This window comes from Arvicanthis niloticus, chromosome 5, assembly GCF_011762505.2.
Source record: "Arvicanthis niloticus isolate mArvNil1 chromosome 5, mArvNil1.pat.X, whole genome shotgun sequence".
In the NCBI taxonomy this organism is placed as follows: Eukaryota; Metazoa; Chordata; class Mammalia; order Rodentia; family Muridae; genus Arvicanthis; species Arvicanthis niloticus.
Genome location: NC_047662.1, coordinates 29,918,020 through 29,936,643, shown reverse-complemented (window position 1 = coordinate 29,936,643; position 18,624 = coordinate 29,918,020). Strand labels below are relative to the sequence as shown.

Below are 18,624 nucleotides of genomic sequence, written 5' to 3'. Positions count from 1 at the left end.
ACTAGAGACAAGCCTGTGATGCTTATCCTCACTCAGGTTCCTGGCTGGCTGTTTCTGCTTTCTGGTCTACCACCACAGGAACATCCGCTACGTCATACTCCCACCACTATAGACGGAGCTGCCCCACCATGCCTTCATTGAGAGGAAGCATTGAAATCTCCAGAATCCCTGAGCCAATAGAGATCTTTTTTTCCTCATGAATGTTCTTTCTACCAGGTATTTTGTCACAGTGACACACACACAAAAAAAAACAAATATATTCCTGAAACAAATTTAGCCATTATAGCACCTTGATTACCTATATTCTTCCCTGTTACATGAGCTAACCCAAAATTCAGTGAGATACAGATGTGGCATTACCCCACATCCCTCAAAATAACAGGCATGAGAAAAGCTGAGATAGGAATAGGAGACAGGGGCAGGGGGGGACTGGTTGGCAGGTCTGAGGATTTATTCAGTGGTGGGACCCATTGTTCTGAAGATAGAGTTCAATGGTCCCAGGGTTTGTGTGTGTGTGTGTATAAGAGAGACAGAGAGAGAGAGAGAGAGAGACAGAGAGAGAGACAGAGAGAGAGACAGAGACAGAGAGAGAGACAGAGAGAGAGACAGAGAGAGAGACAGGGAGAGAGACAGAGAGAGAGACAGAGAGAGAGACAGAGAAACAGATTGAGAGAAAGATTGAGAGAGAGATTGAGAGAGGGAGGAAAAGAAAGATTGAGGGGGAGGGAGGAGGAGAGAGAGAGCAATGGAGACAGATTGAGAGATTGAAAGTGGGGAATGTGATGGAGGCATACAAAACACACGTCCTGGCGTAAGTGGTGTGCAAGTCAGAGACCATTCTCAGGTATTGGCCCTTGCCTTCCACCTTGCTTGAGACCCAGCCTTTAGGTTGTTTTGTTTCCCACAGCATACATCAGGGACCACAGGTTCCTAGAGATTCTCCCATCTCTGCTTCCTGCCTCCTTGTAGGAGCACTGAGCCCTGGAAATGCGGCTTACAGGGCTGAGCCCTGTGTACAAGATGGGAAAATGATACTGGCATCTGCATGTGTAAATGGTCCCTGTTTGGGCCTTGATGGCACGATTCTTGCTTCCCATCCACTCTGGAGATTTGATGGGAGTCTTCTCCCAAAATTCCCAAAGAAAAGGAAAAAGGAGATTGTGCCAGAGTCACCCACTCCATCTTACTGTCCTACGTGCAAGAAAATCATTCCACTGAGCCCAGACAGAGCTTGTGGGCATAAATATCCAACCTCATGAGAAAGAAATTCACCTCATGTGAACAGGGTATGTGAGTTACTTTTCTCTTTGCTGTGACCACACACCTGGAAGCAGCTCAGGGGGTGCAGTACATCATGGCGGGGAAGGTATGGTGGCGAGAGCCACTTTGTCTCTGTTGGCTTAAATATTGAGGTAGCTGGTCACTTCATGAAGGCCAGAGATGAGCTGAGAATTAGAGCCAAGTTATCACCCTCAAGACCTGCTCTGAAAAGAACGGCTTCTTACAACCAGGCCTTGACCCTACAGTTTTCCCTCAAACATTACGAGTTAGCAACCAATTAACGTAAACATGCACCTGTGTGGAGAGATGCCATTTCCCAGTTACCCAGGCTGCCAGCAGCCCAGAGCTGAGATCACCTGGTTAGAAATCGCAGGCCTTGTGTTCTCTCTGATAGCTGCGAATTTCAGACAGAGCCGGGGCTTTCACTGCTGTTGACGTTAAAAGAAATGGGCCTCCTGGTGCCCGCTTGATGGTCAGAGGACACAGAAAGGTCGCACAACAGCAGAGAGGGGTCCTGACTTCAGTCACCTGTCTCTTTACTGAGAAGCTTCGTAGTCAAGGTGGAGCAGGGGGATGCAGGCCTCCATGCAGCCAGTGAGAGTCAGCGTCACAGACAGTGCTCAGACAATTGTACTAAGCGCTACAAAGGGAGTAGCAGTGATTTCATAGGCATGGCGGTAAGCCTGACGCAGCCTGAGGACTCAGGACCTGGCCAGGGCAGATGCAGTCCCCACAGTTAAGGGCTTCATCTGTGCCCAAGAGTATGGCCCAGAAGCCAACCCCAGTCTAGTTGTGCGGCATTTGCATATGCATACATTTATTTATAACCATATATTTTTCTGTTTGAATGTATGCATATGTATCTGTAGATGTATTTATATAGTTATACATATAGATGCTCTGCATGGCTACTTGAGTTAAAGTTAGCCATATAGGAAACTCAATGTCATTCTCTTCCCTTTAATATATATATAGAACATCATGTTTATTTTTTATGTTCTCTCTCTCTCTCTCTCTCTCTCTCTCTCTCTCTTTCTCTCTCTCTCTCTGTATATATGTTCATATGTGACACATGAAGAGGCCAGAAGACAAGTTGCAGAAGTTGCCTTTCTCTTTCCACGACATGGGTTTTAGGAACTGAACTCTGGCTTAGTGGCAAGCAGTCTTACCCACTAAGCCTTCTTGATGTCCCAGGAGATCACACTTAGGATCTACGGCCAGAGCACATACGAGTCCTGACCAGAACAAGACTGCAGCCACCAAGCATCCTGCCCCAGTGTGCCCTATGCTGCACCTGTCAGACAGTGTGTATGGAATTGCACAGGGATGTGCCCACGGGCCTGTGAAACAGGCGTGAGGCTGCAGAGGATCTCGGTGCCCTTCACAGTGAGTATGTATGTGTGTGTGTGTGTGTCAGCTCCCTGAGCTCAGGCATACATGTGGGAGCCCTGTGTTCTGTGAAGGGGAGGGGACAGGAACACCTCATTTTCCTGGGTTGGCAGTTTTGTGGTTCCACGCCTCTGGGAGTCAGACACTTGCTACAAGCTCTGGTGTTCCTTACAGCCGTTTTGCCTGCAGCGGTTGCACAGTTGAAATATTTGGGTCCCTGTGACTGCCAGGAACCTCGGCAAAGGCAAACAAGTAGGACCCATGGCCATTTTGCAATTCCTGCTCATTAGACATGTCTGGGGCCTTGCGAGTGAGCTCTGAGGATAAATAAGTATAAATATTATATTTGCCTGCAGGTTATCTTTAAAAATGTATTTCCCTCTCCTTCTACCTGTCTCCCAGCCCCCCACCAGTAGCTGTCAGAGCCTCCCAAAGCCCCTGGGTGTCAGAAATGCCACCCGAAGTGTCCAGAGTCCTTAGTGAGTGGTTTGCTTGTCCTGAACTGACTCCATGGGCCTGTTCACGGGTTGCCAGAGGCAGCCAGGTATCGTGTGAGCTTCTCGGTGCCCCTGGAGCAAGAAGAAAGAGTATGGCTGACACCTGGTACTGAGTATATAAGCTCCAAGAAACACAACACAGGGGTGACAAGGGCCTTTGTCTGTGCCAGATGGGCCTGGGTAGCATGAACAGTGCCACACAGGAACTAGGGACACAGCAAAGATCATGATGTACTCCTAGCTGGCATAGTGCCACTGTGTGAAAAAGGCTTGAGGTCCCCACAATGGGACTAAAGAGATCCGGGTCATCCTCAGCATATGGGCCACTTTGTTAAAGGAATAGGCTGTACCTCCACTGGTGGAATGCAGGCTGAGTAAGCACAGAGCCTGGGTTTGGTCTCAATGGCGCAAAACCTGGGAGTGACTAGATATACTCATAATCCCGGTGCCCTGTACGATGGGCACCAGGGTTACCCTAGGCTACATAGTGAATTTGATGCCAGTCTTGGTTACATGAGATTCTGTCCCAAAATGAGAGGTTAGGGGAAACCCTACTCATAGAACTCAAGGAAAAGAGGGTTTGGGGGAAAAGCCTGTGCCTTCTGCCATGCTCTGAGCTGCCTGTGAGGGAATTTGGGATACAGATATTTTCAGGAAGCTGCAAATGCATTCTGGTGGTTCCCTATGCTGAGAGTCACTGAGGTAAGGTTAAAAAAACATAGAGTTAGGTGTGGGCCCAGCTCCTCAAGCTTCCAATGGGGTGGTAAACCCTATTAACTATGGTGCTCCTGTGTCTTCTATGAGGGAGCTCCCTCCTCTTCAAGGTCCCCATGAAGAGTCCAGTCTTTCTACCTACATAGGCTTTTCAACGGTCCAGGGAAATATAGCTCAAAGCTAGGTCTTTAGGCTGCTGAAACTCCACCCCCTTCATAGGACAGTATCTCCTTACTGGCACAACTCCCAGCTAGTGTCATCCAAATGTGCCCCATCTGCCACTGCCCTCTCTAATGTGGGACACAGTGGGATCTACTTAGCATCCAGCCAGAACAGCAGGTTGTGGATTGGCCCAGTCACTGTGGGAGAAACTATCTTCCTTCCATCAGGTCTTTCTTCCTTGGACTCAGTAGGTAGAGTGAGTCTCTAGGCCAGGGGAGGTTGCACAGCAACATGATGAATGTCATCTCCATGTGACGTGACAGTCACAACTACCACTTGTTTGCTACCTATGACTAGTCTAAACCTGTCGTAACAACACTGTTCTCAATGCTTGGTTTATCCCAGGCCTGACACAGAAGGAAGTCTATAGGACACATAAAAAGGAAATAGATAGTGGGGTGAGGTGAAGCACACTTTTAATCCCAGCCCTCAGGAGGCAGGAGCAGGCAGATCTCTATGAGTTCGAGGCCAGCCTGATCTACTATGAGAGCCAAAATTTTAAGTTTTAATTACTTTGCCTAAGAGATCCATAAAACAAAAATGCCTCTCAGCTGTAAGCCCCTTACCAAGGACAGATGCTTTCAGGATGTACATTTGCCTCTCAATGGACCTGATGGGAAATACCGTGGCCTTACGGGTTTGCTTTTTATAAGCCTCTCCAAAATATGACTTGCAGCTATTTTCTGGAGGCCCTGGGATGGATCTGGCCAGAGTCCATCATCCCAGCCAGTATTTAATTAAACTTGCTTCAAATCTGGTTCAAAACCATAGGAGTGGTCATATTCTCAACCTGTGGGATTAACAGTACATAGGGAATTCTAGGACAGCCAGGACTACATAGTGAGCCCTGTTTCAAAAACAAAACAGATACAATGAACAGATGCTCCAAGCTTTAGATGGAGCCATATGATTGATCCCATCACTGGTACCTGCTAGTGTTGCCTTGCCAAGACAGACGGACACATCACCCACCTTCTGAGGGCAGGAGGGTGAAAATATGTAAAGAATCTCTTTTCTCTCTCTCTCTCTCTCTCTCTCTCTCTCTCTCTCTCTCTGTCTCTGTCTCTGTCTCTGTCTCTCTGTGTGTGAGAGAGCATGCACACACGCATCTGTGTCTGTCTCTGTCTATGTGCATGTGCACACGCATGTGTATACACTAAGTGTAGGGACCACAGGTAAACACTGGGAGTCTTCCTCAAGCATTTCCCATCTTATTTTTTGAGACAGGCTCTGGAACTCATAGACTTAGCTAGACCGACTAGTCAGCCAGCCCCAGAAGTCCTTTTCACTCCAGTGTCCCATCAGTGCTGGGGTTACAGACACAGGTCACCAGTGTGGCCTTTACATGACTTTTGGTGACCCAAACTTGGGTCCACTTGCCTCAGTAGCCTTTCGCTACCTGAGTCATCGGCCCAGCCCACTGGGAAGACACCTGCAGGTGGGGGGTTCTTCAGCTTCTGGGCCCTTCTTCCACAAGACACTACATGGGATTTTATCCCCCCAACCTCTTTTAGTTTGAGCGACTACTGTTTGACAATGAAGCATCCTTCCTGCTCCATCCTCTCCACACCTCAGTGTTTTCATCTATAAAATGGGAGTCACAGGAGGCGTCTTCCGAGGACTAAAGAATATAGAAGCTGCCTTTGCACATGGGTAGCAGCCATTGATTAGAAACCATTACTGTTTGTCCAATTCCTTCTCCCTGTAAACTACCATTCCTCCCGATCACCTTAGCCCAGGTCCAGCGATGACAGAGAAAAGGAAAAGCTCTCAGGAGCCTGGCAGACAATAATAATAATAATAATAATAATAATAATAATAATAATAATAATAATAAAACCTCAGAGAATGGCTGATGCCTCCCTTCTAGCCTAAGATGGAGCTCTGTGATTGGTCTAGATTGGTTGCTTGGTTACCTCTCGTCCAATCACCTGTGAGTGGCTATGAGCTCTAGACTGGCCTGTGATTGCTTGTCCCAGGAGGGTAGAGGTGACACTGACAGCTCAGGATCTGGCATTTGGGGAGACTTGGTGATTTGTGGTTCCTTCTCCTCAGTCACTTGCTCTGGAGACACATCCACTTAGAACCCAGGCACACACAACAGGACTCCAAGCCGCACAGGATAGCTCCGGAAGTAGCTCTAGAAGAGTTCCTTGCCCAGAACCACTATTTGCCAATAAGCATCAGTTGCTCGATAGTGTTGGCTGCTAGATACCACCCAAGCGGGATATGCAGGAGAGTTGCAAGTTCAGATTGCACCAGCCCTAGCCGTGATCTGAGTACAACAGCAAGACAGAGCCCGAGTGAGAATCACCCAGCCAACGCCAGCTTACCCACAGAACCAGGAGAGAAAACAAAAAACAATGGGTTCAAAGCCACAAGCTCGGGGTTGGCCTATGGACAGTAATTAACCCAAACACTGTTGATATTGTCATTATGCTTTTTGTGGCCTCTCCACTCTGGCTTGTTCAACTGGAAGTGTGTCTCAAGAACCCTGAATAGGGTGGAGCATCCGCGTTGGCCTTAACACTGCGTGACTCTGTTTCCCACCCCACCCATTCATTTAGTTCCTGTGTTGGGAGAAAGAAACTGATTGGCCAGGTTAGAGAGATGTTCACACCTTGATAAAGTGATCCGGGAACAAGAATGGAGAGCACATATGCCTCAGGACTGTGTGGAGCTGGAATGTGAGGTAGGGGGAGGGGTCCTCTATAAAAGGATTCCTGGGACATGAAGAAAATAGTAGGGGCTCTTGCAAGGCACATTTTGCTCATGGTTTCGATGTTGGTTTGTTGATCTGGTTTTCTTCGTGGGCCACACAGTGCCAAAATAGCTACAGGAGCTCTATTCTGGTATCTTTCCTGTTGCTACAACAGAACATCCTGACAGAAAAGTAGCACAGGGGACAGAGGACCTATTTGTCTTACAACTGCAGGTGGTAGTTCATGATTTCAAAGAAGCATCCCACCCACCGTCAAGAACAGAGGGGACATAGATCCTTGTTGGGTCTTTCTCTGGTTGCTACCCAGCTGGCTTTCTCTTATGCAGTTCAGGGCCCAGCTCATAAAATGGTGCTGCCCACATTGGGGGTCTTCCCACCTTAAAGAACAATGAAGACAGTCCCTGACAGACATGCCACATGCCAACTGATCTAGGCAGTCCCTCATTCCAGCTCTCTTCCCAGGCTCTCCTAGGTTATAGGAAGTAGGCAGTTAAAACGAACCATCACTAACTCCAACTACTATACCCTCTGTGTTACATGAATTGAAAAATAGCTAGACTCCTCCAAAAGCCTTAAGATTCACCCTAATTTGTAACCTAGTGCAAGAGATGATTTATGGGACTGAAGCCTTGGGGAATCTAGAGCTGTTCTCAGATGTGTAAGTGAATAGAGTGTGTGTGTGTGTGTGTGTGTGTGTGTGTGGGTTTGCAGAAAGTCTACAGGATATAAATACAGCTCTCCAACATCCTCATCAAATAGAGCGAAGATTCCAGAAGCTTGTGAGAAAATGGCCATGTTCTGGGCAATCCAGATTAATCTCCTAGTCAGTGGAAGACGGTCGTTGGGCAAACGCATCCGAATAATCTCCTTTGCTCCTCCGGCTTCCCCAGTCTCTTTTCTCCAGGATAAATGGTCTGCCTTCTTTTACCCTTCCTCACAAACCTGTGCCACACCAGATCACAGCGACCAGGCCAGTGTCCATCCCTAGAAGAGATGGCTACAGCCGTTGCTGCCCAGACACTTCTACAACACAAATGACGGCCACAATAATAACATCTTGAGAGATCCACCCCAGAGCCTCTTAGGAAGAGGTGGGGACACGGCTCTGTTTTTCTAAGCCTCAGCGTAGCCTTTCTGCATCTAGATATTCCTCTATACACCGACATCTCATTTCCGTTCCCACTCCTGCTTAGAGCTGGTTGTCTCTATATTTGGAATGTTTGTAGCCTAAGACTGATGGCAGGCCATCAGAATAGACATGCTTGGCCCCCGTGACTCACTGGTGGGCAGGAGGCAGCCATGTTGGTGGGGGTGGGGAATCAGTGAACATCACAAACTACAAACTTCATCTTGGCCTCACGGCCATTCATTAGAGGCTGATGGTGCTGGCCAGGGGCCAGAAGAGTGAGTGGCTGATTTCTGTTCCATTATAGCTTGAGTCCATATGCAAACCAGGGGACTGTGTCTATAAATAAGATATTATAGTTAAATCAATATTGATTATTAGGAGTTAGTGTTATATTTAAAGCCATAAAACGGAATAAATATTATGGTAAAAGTGTCCTAAATCTCATGAGTAAATTCACTGTGTAAGACCAAGAGACAGGCCTCGGATTGATGGAGTTGTCACCCTATGTCCCAGTCACGACAAAGAGCTATCGAGCAGATGGCTGTCCCTTGTAGGGGCAGAGAGGGGCAAAAGTGATTTGGGAACAGTTTATATGTCCATCAGCCCATTCCTCAGCCAAAGTCTTTGAATGCTAGCGTAGGGGCTGGTGAAGACACTCAGTATACCACGATGCTTGTCTAACAGGTACTAGGCTCTGGCCTCTATATTTAAAAATAGGTAGGAAGGTAGGCAAGCTAACAGACAGATACACAAGCATTTATTCTGACAGTAATTTATCATGCCAAATTTGTTTTTATTTTTGTCTGTCTGTATGTGTGGCTGAGATAGTGGTTACATGCAGAGGTGATCAGAGGAGAACTCTGTGGAGTTGGTCCTCTCCTTCCACCTTTACATGGGTTCTAGAGATCAAATTCAGCTCACCAGACTTGCTCTGCAAGCACCTCTGCCCAAAGAGCCATCTTGCTACCACAGCCCCCAATTTCTTTTTTTTTTAATTTGTAAAGCTAACATATGATTGATTAAAAAATACTTGCAAATACAAAATATCAAAAACATTTTCTAATTTCTAAAATAATTTTTCCTTCTTGAAACTTCTGATATTCACATCCATAGAAACTACAAAAAGGCAGAAAGGCGGAGGTAAAGGAACAGGAGGAAGATAAAAAGACACAGAGTCCTGGTCCCTGGAGGTAGGCGGCATCAGTCAGCTCTCCGTGGCTGTAACAAATCTCTGAGAGGATTGATACATAAAGACAAGTATCCTTCTGCCCATGGCTTTGGTAGTCTCAGCTGTCTTTGTGGCTTTTGGCCTGTGGTGAAGTAGGCCTTCAGGGAACAGAGTAACCACGTGAAGCCTGTGGCAGAACAAAACCCTTCAACTGGAAGCTAGAAACAAAAAGAGGAGTCCACTGGGGTCAAGTCCCCCTTCAGGGATGTGACTTAAAGGCTCCCACCAGGCTGTACCATGAAGCTTTCCCTATCTCCCAGCACAAGCTAAAGAGCAACTTTGAATTCATTTCTTTTGATACAGAGATGTTCAGGTAACCCCAACTGTTTTGGAACTTGTTATGTAGCCAAGAGTAACCTTGAACCCTTGATCCTCCGGCTCCTATCTTCCAAGTGCTGGGACTACAGACATGTGCCACCATGCTTGGCTTTGAAAAGCAACTTTGAAGGGCTTTCAGAGACTTCCGGAACCCAACCTACAGCCACCACTGTCAGCATTTGGTGGAAATGGTCCTCGATCTTTTCCGTGTGTGTGTGTGTGTGTGTGTGTGTGTGTGTGTGTGTGTGTGTGTAGACGCGTGAGTGCGATATATAGTTCTTTAATAGGGTTGAAGTAGGCAGGCTGCCCTTCCATCTAAATAGATTAATTCTGCAATGTGTACTAAAACTATTTGAGGGCTGGAGGGATGACTCCACAACTAAGACCACTTGCTGCTCTTCCAGAGGATCCAGGTTCAAATCTCAGCACCCACATGGTGCCTCACAACTGCCTGGAACTCCAGTCTCAGAGAATCCAATGTGATCTTTGACCTCCAAAGGAATCAACTGTGTACATGATACACGCACATACATGCAGGTAAAACAGTCATACATGTAAGATAACAAAGTAATATTTTTCAAAATTAGTAAAACAAAATATATTTGTGTGTTTGTTTGTTTGTTTGTTTGTTTAATGAGCGTGGACATCATGGCTTATATATCTGAATGCTTAGTTCCTAACTGGTGGAACTATTCTGGGAAATATTAGGAGGTATGACTTTGTTGGAGAAGGTGTGTCACTCATGGGTAGGCTTTGAGGATTCAAAAGCCCACATCAGACCCAGTCTCAGTCTCTCTCTCTCTCTCTCTCTCTCTCTCTCTCCCTTCCATCCTTCTCTCCCTCTGTTCTTCCTTTCCTCCCCCTCCTTCCCTCCCTTACTTTTTCCCTTACACTGTCCCTCTCTTCCCCTCCCCTCCCCCTTCCCCTCCCTCCCTCTGCATCCAGTTTGTGGATAAGATGTAAATTCTCAGTTACTGCTCCAGCGCCATGCCTGCTTGCTGCCATGCTCCCTGTCATGATGATCATAGATTAACCCTCTGAAACTGTAAGCAAACCCACAATTAAATGCTTTTTGCTATAAGTTGTCTTCGTCATGGTGTTGCCTCATGACAATAGAACAGTAATGAAGATGATAACAATATTCTATCAGTTCCTTCTAACCATGTGTTTGACTTGTTTCTAATACTAGTAAAACTTCAGTTTTATTCTTTATATCGATGGAACTAACTGAAAAGTGTGTACCTTCAAGAAATTAGGCTTAACTTTGCTCCAGACAGAAGCATGAAAGTTGAGACTTGGATGAGAAGCCATGTGTAATAAGACAACACACAGATGACACCACATCCCTAACCAGGAGATGACTTAGCCGAGGCCATGGAGGTGGAGATTCACAGAAACTGCATCTAGCAGACACCTTAGGTCAGGAGACCTCCCCACTCCATCTCAGTGGACAGAGCCCAGAGGCCTCTTGCACTGTTCTGTCACAGAATGGCTTGGTCTGCAGCAGTCAAGGCAAACTCCTCAGTTGCCAGCACTAGCTGGCACAAAGCCCCAGCAGAAGGGAAATTCCCACTCCCACTCCTCTTCGCCAAGCCCATGAAAGAACATCGGGCCCTTCATCTGTCTGCAGAGATCAGGAAGATGTGACCTAGGGCTGGTCAGTCATTCACCATCTCCTGGGACAGCGCATGCTCAATTAAGGATTCCAGGACCACTTGGAGGCCACCCGGAGCAGGAACAGACATGGCTAACAGTAACCATATCCCTCTCTTACCCACTCCTGCTGAAAACTGGTTTCTGAGCTTACTTATAGCTCAAACTTTGAAGGCTCCCTGAGCCCCTGCCTCTCCCAGGCCTGGCCTCCAGCATCCTGTGAAACAGTGTGTTGGTCAAGGCTGGACAGAAACTAAGAATTCCCATGATCTGCCATCTGCAAGTTGGAGACCCAAAACCATTCCCTCTCTGAAACCTCAGATCCCCAAAGGTAACCTGTTATCTTCTTTAGCCTCCTCTCAGAACTCCCATGATCCTTTGCTTGTGCTCATAGCATTTATTTTATCATTTCTGATATTATTGCAAAGAATTTGTGCATGGCAAGGGATGCAGGTTTAATGTGTGTGCACTTGCACACATATGCATGTAATGGCCAGAGGTCAGTCTCAGGTACCATTTGCCCAAAAGCTACCCACCCACCTTGCTTTTTCAGACAAGGTCTCTCACCAGCCTAAGGCTCACCAACTAGGCTAGACTGACTGGCTAATGAGACCCATGAATCAGGCCGTACTCAGGACACACAATCACTTCCTCGTACGGGCACACACTTTACCAACTATTCTTTCCCTAGTCCTACAAATAATTTTTAACATGACACAAAACCAGGATTGTACCCCATACGATTATTAGAAGAGCTTGTAGAATAAATGAAGAAATGAATAGTCGTGTACACACATTGACAGAAGGCCTGGCAGTACCCTTCGTGCTCCACCCTCGGCTGGCTAACCCTTGCAAGGGGCACTGGATAGAATGCAGCATCTGCATTGGAAATGCAAAGGTGGCAGCATGCCCATCCTCTGCAGATGTGAGGCACGTGGTCCTGGTCAGACCACATGGGTATGAAACTTCGATGTTTCCTTATGCTTTTTATTGGCTTGAGCACCTGGCTATTGTTAGATTGTGACTATTCCTGGGTCCCTCTGCGATTCTATATCCGGCATCCCAAACTGGCCACCCGCAGGCCAAATGCATCCTGCAGCTTTGTTTGGCCCAAGCTGGTATTTTTGTTTTAATTGACTTTAGTTGCCAGCATGCAAAATTGAAGAGATGTCACATAAAATTCCAGATTTCTGACTTCTCTTAAAAACTCAGGAGGTCTAACAATATCATGCTTAACTTCCTGTAGTCTATAAACCATGACACTCACACACACACACACACACACACACACACACACACGCACACACATAGGTACATGTATGCCCTTCACGGAACCATCGTCCCCACAAGGCCCATCTCACTGGTTTTCTGTCTAGCCCCTGAGATCTCTGCTCACTGAATTTGATCATTGGGAGCAGCAGGTAGCTGAATGGGTCACAGGAGGACAATAACTAGGAGATTCTGGAAAATTACTCTCCTTCAACCTACCCATGGAGAATTTGCTTTCTTCTGTAAAAATAGAACTCTTTTTCCCTTTGGCCTACGGAGAAATACATCCATCATTCCCCATGGGCCTAAACAGTAGGTCTTGGTACCAAATCTTCAAAACTCAAGTAAAAGCCAGAACTAATTTGCCCACTTACAAGGAAGAAAGCAAAGTCCAAAAATGTGAAATCAATTACCCAAGACCCCACAGCTTAGCCATGTGGCCCATGTGGGTCCTTTGGCCAGGCTCTCTGATTGGTGCCAAACCCATTGCTTTTCCTGCCTAGAGATGACCAGAATTTAGTCAGACTGAGAAAGCCTGAAGGACTTTACGTAGTCTCTCAGCCTTGGAGACTCTTAAGGAGCACTTTCTGCTGGCTATCACAAGACAACAGGGATGGGAGTTCTGGCATAAGGCCAGAGAGGTGACTTGATCCCTCCTGATTTGCCCAATCCTTGATGGGGCCCAGCCAGTTGGCCAGACCAGACTGCCTCTAGGCCAGAACCCTTTAACTCCTCAGAACTCTCTATAAAACACTGCCAGAACAAGAGCCTGAGAAGAGATGAAGCCCATGACTGGTAGCCTCTCCTCTCTAGGAAAAGAGCACAGTGAGGAAGGAGAAGCTTCACTTGGATACCCCACCCCCTTTTCCTGTGTCTTTGATCCCTTACCTCTTTTCTCCATCAACAAACCAGCTGACTCTACCTCCTAACAAGTCCTGCCCTTACACATCCTCCCTGCCCTTTCTTACCATCCCCATACGGGTCCTATCTTACCCACCAGATGCATAGGACTCCTTGTCCCCTGCCTCCACAATAACCTCTCTGACCTGTTCCCTACACAGAGGCCACAGTGAGCACCCTAACTTGTGCATCAGAACTCACTCCTCTGGATGTGAGTTGGTGATTACTGTAGCTATAGAGGCCACACACGATCTCACACACACACACACACACACACACACACACACACACACACCACTAACCAGAAATACTGTGGGTTTTTTTTTTATTTTGTTTTGTTTTGTTAAATGTTTTTAAAGGAAGTAGTGCAAAGGTATGAAGGTGATATGTTGGAGTGATACAGGAGACATAGTTGGAAATTTTAGATGTGGATATAATCAAAACATACAGCATAGCTGGGCATGGTGGCATATATGCCTTTAATCGGGGCATTCTGGAGACAGAGAGAGGTGGGTCTCTGTGAACTTCAGACTATATAGCAAGTTCAAGACCAACTAGGGCTACAAAATGAAGGTCTGTGTATAATTGTCAAAGAAAATGACTTAACGTGCTCCCAAAGGCTTCTCTTCCCCTTACTGTCAAATATAAAGTGCTAAGGCTCCGCTGTCCCTCACTTCTTCAAATGTATGATCTGATGGCCTCCCCCGTGCACACTATGGGCCAGCAGCAACCAAGAGCCCCCTCACACTCCTTGAGCAAACAAGCCCATTCCCACCTCAGATCTCACCAACTGCCCTTTCCCCTTGAAACATCCTACATGGCTGCTTATTTTTGTCACCCAAGTCTCAACTGAAATGTCTCCTCCTCAGAGAGTTCCTCCTGACCCCCAGGAGCTCACCTCTGGTCCCTTACGCTCATGTCATTCACGTTTAGTTTCTCCACGAGTCTATCTGAAGTGATCTTAATTAAATATTTGCCTTTTTGTCAATGGAGAGTCCAAGCCTCTGGAAGCTGAGACACATTCTGCCTTGTTCAATATTATTTCTCCCTGTGAGTAGCTCAGAGTAACATAGCTGTCAAATTAATTAATTAATCAGTTATCCAAGCGAGAGATGATCAGGGCACCTAAGAACGCATGTGCATTAAGAGAGGGATGGAAATCTGGGAGGTGGTACAAGAACAGGAATCAAGAAGCCAATTACAGAGAGTGGAGGAGACAGCAGAAGTCTGGGGTCTGAACAGAAGGAGCTACATGTACCAGGCATACGTGTATTTAGGAGTTCAGGCAAGAGATTTGGGCTGCTGGTTGATATCTGAGGGAAATATGGGAGAATAGATGGGGCTTGGAGCTGTGACTTTTCTCCTCCTGTGATAAGAGGAGGGACTCAGATGACTGCCAAAGCATCCTTAAATTTAACTGGACAGATAAAACAGGACGAGAAAGGGACCCTATGCGAGTTAGTTTTCTGGCTATAACAAAACACCTGACAAGAGCAATTAAACTAAGCTCATAGTTTGAGGGGATGCAGTCCATGAGCTCACAGTTTGAGGGGATACAGTCCATGAGCTCACAGTTTGAGGGGATGCAGTCCACATGCCTTCCTGGTAATATGGCGGTTGCACGAAGTGGCTGGTCCCACTACATCCACAGTCAGGAAGCTGAGAGAATTAAAGCTACTGCTCAACTCACTTTCTCTTTTTTCCTTTTTTTTTTTTTTTTTCTAGCCCAGGAATGGTGCCAACTCTATTCAGAATGGGCCTTCCCTCCTCAGTTAAACTTCCCTGGAACACCAAGAGCTGTGTATTCAAAGTGATTCCAGCTGTAGCCACACTGACAGTGATGACTAACCATCCTAGCAGCTAAGAGTCTGAAGAGATGGGAAGGGATGAGAAAACGTGTTGTTGGGGAGCCTTTCAGGGAGACGGGCAGTCCTGGGAGCACTGCTCTTGCAGTTTGGAGACGCAAGGACCTAAGCTCTGTCATGGGCTCTAGATAGACACCAGATTAGAGTGAACTAAGAATGGAGGTGAAGGGTGGACACCGTCACAGTGCTGGAGCAGAAACTCAGTCAATCTGGCCTAGGTGGACAGTCAAAGACATAGTAACAGCCAGAGAGGACAAAAGGTCAAGAATGATGACATCAGGTAACCCAAGCCTTTGATTGGACGTGGGTATATAACTCGGGTTAAGCTCATTTCCCCAAAGGGCTGCTGATGACCATGCAAGTCATTCTAGGTAGCCAGCCATATCTGAGGCACCTATGAACTCCACCCAAGTGAAGGACCCCTTAAAGCAGGTACCAAATCCACCACTGGGGTGGAAGAGCAAGGGAAGAAATGACTGTGGGAAGTGCACCGAGTGATGAAGAAAGGGGTTATAACCCTCTGAGTGCTAGAGGGGTGGAAATGGGCATAGCAACACAAGGCTTTACATTGTATGGTGTGTGTATGTGTGTGTGTGTGTGTGTGTGTGTGTGGTATGTACAGTGTGTGTATGTGTATGTGTGTGGTATGTACAGTGTGTGTATGTGTGTGTATGGCATGGTATGTACAGTGTGTGTGTATGTATGTATGTATGTAGTATGTGTAGTGTGTATGTTTGTGTGTGTGGTATGTGCGGTGTGTGTGTGTGTGGTATATGCATATGTATGTGCAGGTGCACTTGCTTATTCATGTCTGTGAGGAAGTCAGAGGTCAACCCTAAGTGTCTTCCTCCGCTACAATTCACATTTTTTTTTACACTGAACCTAGAGCTGACTGTCTGTTAGACTAGCTGGTCAGCAAGGCCTTGGAAGCCATTTATTTCTACACCCTCAATACTGAGTTTACAAATGACACACTGCTGTGCCTGGCTCTTACATGAGTTCCAATAAAACTTTATTTACAAGAACAGGAAGTAGGCTGGATTTAGCTCGTGGTCCAGAGCTGGCAGACCACTGCTTTGGATCTAAAGTCCTTGGCACAAGGGACAGGGAAGAATTCCATCCTAGGCATTCAGATCCAAGCCAGAGGCCTGCCCACTGTGGCTGTAAACTCACTAAAAGGGAAAGCTCCCAACTCACTGAACAAGCAAATAATAAACGAGTTTTGAAAATAATTAAAATTGAAAATTGATTGTCTGGGCCAGAGCAGATTTATGCAAAGGGCCCCTGCTCTGCCGGGAGTAGAAGGAGGGTTTCTAAGCTCTGTGTTGAACAAGCTAAGCATTTTTTCAGATTATTCCCAGCATAATATGCCAAAGGGAATAGGCTCCATTTATTATTTCCTTAAAAAAATCAATGAGCTGAAACATTCCCTCTAGACCTATAATATTTATTTCAATGTTCTGTCAATAAATATAACAAGGTTAGCTTTCTATCAGTTTAGTTGGAAGAATCATTTGAGGGAAGTTCTATTTGTTAAGCTAGATTACAGAAAGCAATCAATAAGGGAAAATTCCCTGGTCACTATAGGCAAGAAGTATAGAGCTCAGAGGAGCCATCCCAGGGAGGAGATTGATGCTTCTGCCCCCAGTCATTCCCTCCTTTCCCCCCAAAGGTGGGAAATGTGGGTGTAGCATTGAGTGAACCTGGAAACCAGAGAGTGGAATGAATCACTCAGTCACAAAGAGACAGAAAATGCAGCCAGGTATCCCAGCATACACTCGTAAGGCAAACACTGAGCTATAGCGAATTCAAAGACATCGGGGTGAGAACCCATCACAAAGAAACAAGATAGACAAAGAAAAAGAATTAAAATCTAAGTAAGTGTTCTGACCTCAGAGTTCATCCAAGTCTTGAGGCAGGTTGGAGGCTGGGATAGAGACCCAGGGATATGGAACATTTGCTTTTTTTTTTTTTTTTTTTTAACCTGAATTTACTTTCTAAAAGACTGTTCTAGTAGAATGGCTTTAGACTAGTGTTAAATGGCAATGGAAAAGAGCCATCTGTGACCAGGAGATTCCTGAGTTCTTAGAGAGCTCACCTTTTCTCACACACACACACACACACACACACACACACACACACACACGTCCTCTCTCCTAGAGTGTCATTTTGGATGTTGCTCCTGGTTTGGGCTAGAGAACTCAACTATCTCTAAGCCTTCCATGACATGAGCCATAGAGGTTTAGGGTCAGAAAACTGGACCAGTTGGCTCAGCTCCCCTATTGACATGGCTGGATATTGTCTTTTTCCCCTCTCCAAGCTTCTTCCTCCTCTCAGAAGATAAGAAAAATCTTGACATCTTACTTATGGAGTACACAGAATAGAAGGAAAACATGGCACTGGGAGATGAAATAGTTATTACTATTATTGGCTGAACTACTATTATCACTGGCGTTTATTGAATGCATTTGATATGCCGATCATTGAACTAAGCATGCTGCATGTCTTGGCAGTTCAATGCTCACTACAACTCACTGAGACAAATGACATAAACATTCATCTAACAAATATGAAAGACAGGGCTTGGACAAGTGATGGGAGCCAATCTAGAGACCCAAAAACAGATAAAGAGAGAGAATATGGCATATATACACAATGCAATATTGTCTAAGCATAAGCAAAATCAAAAGTATATGATTCGGAGGGATGGGGGAAGAACCAGAAGTCATCATGTTAAATGAAATAAGCCAGGTGCGGAAAGAAAAATTTCACATTTTTCTCTAATATGCAGCATCTAGACTTTTATAAAAATCAGAATGGAGCTATCTGAGAAGAGGAAGGAGACCAGCAGAAGAGAGAAGGAAGAACAGAAAAAGGAGATAAAGTGGGGCAAAGAAAATCAAAGTAATCAAAAAATAGCTAATTTTTTAAAAGAAAATAGACTTGAAGATTTTTTAAATACCCAGAGTCTCAAAGCCAAAGACAGCAAAGATTTAAATCCCAAATTATCTAACTCCAAATCCTGTACTGATAACCTTGGCAATCAGAAAGACTATAATTATCCTAACCTGAATAAAGTAGCCTTCCCTATCCATACCCACGCCCACCCAATCACTACCAATCACCACCTGACTCACAAAAAGTGGGTTCTCAGAATGGTAATACGGCTCAGTTGGTAAAGTGCATGTCACACTAGCAGGAAAACCTGAGATTGGTCCCACAGCCCACATAAAAGTTGGATATGTGGCCTGTGCCTGTAATTTCAATTCTGGGGCTGTGAAGACAGGAGGATCCCTGGGGCTTCTAGGCTAGCCCATGTAGCCAAATTGGTGAGCTCCTAGTTCAAAGAAAGACTGTCTCAAAAATTAATATGGAGAAGAACTGAGAAAGATACCTGATGTCAACCTCAGGCTTACACACACACACACACACACACA

The 18,624-nt window shown here is 46.0% G+C and overlaps 1 long non-coding RNA gene across 2 annotated transcripts in view; it reads right to left on the bottom strand.

The window, feature by feature from the left end:
• Positions 1–18,624, bottom strand: part of LOC143442353 (uncharacterized) — a 137,566-nt gene that overhangs the window by 12,022 nt on the left and 106,920 nt on the right. The gene's annotated exons all lie outside the window — the stretch shown is intronic.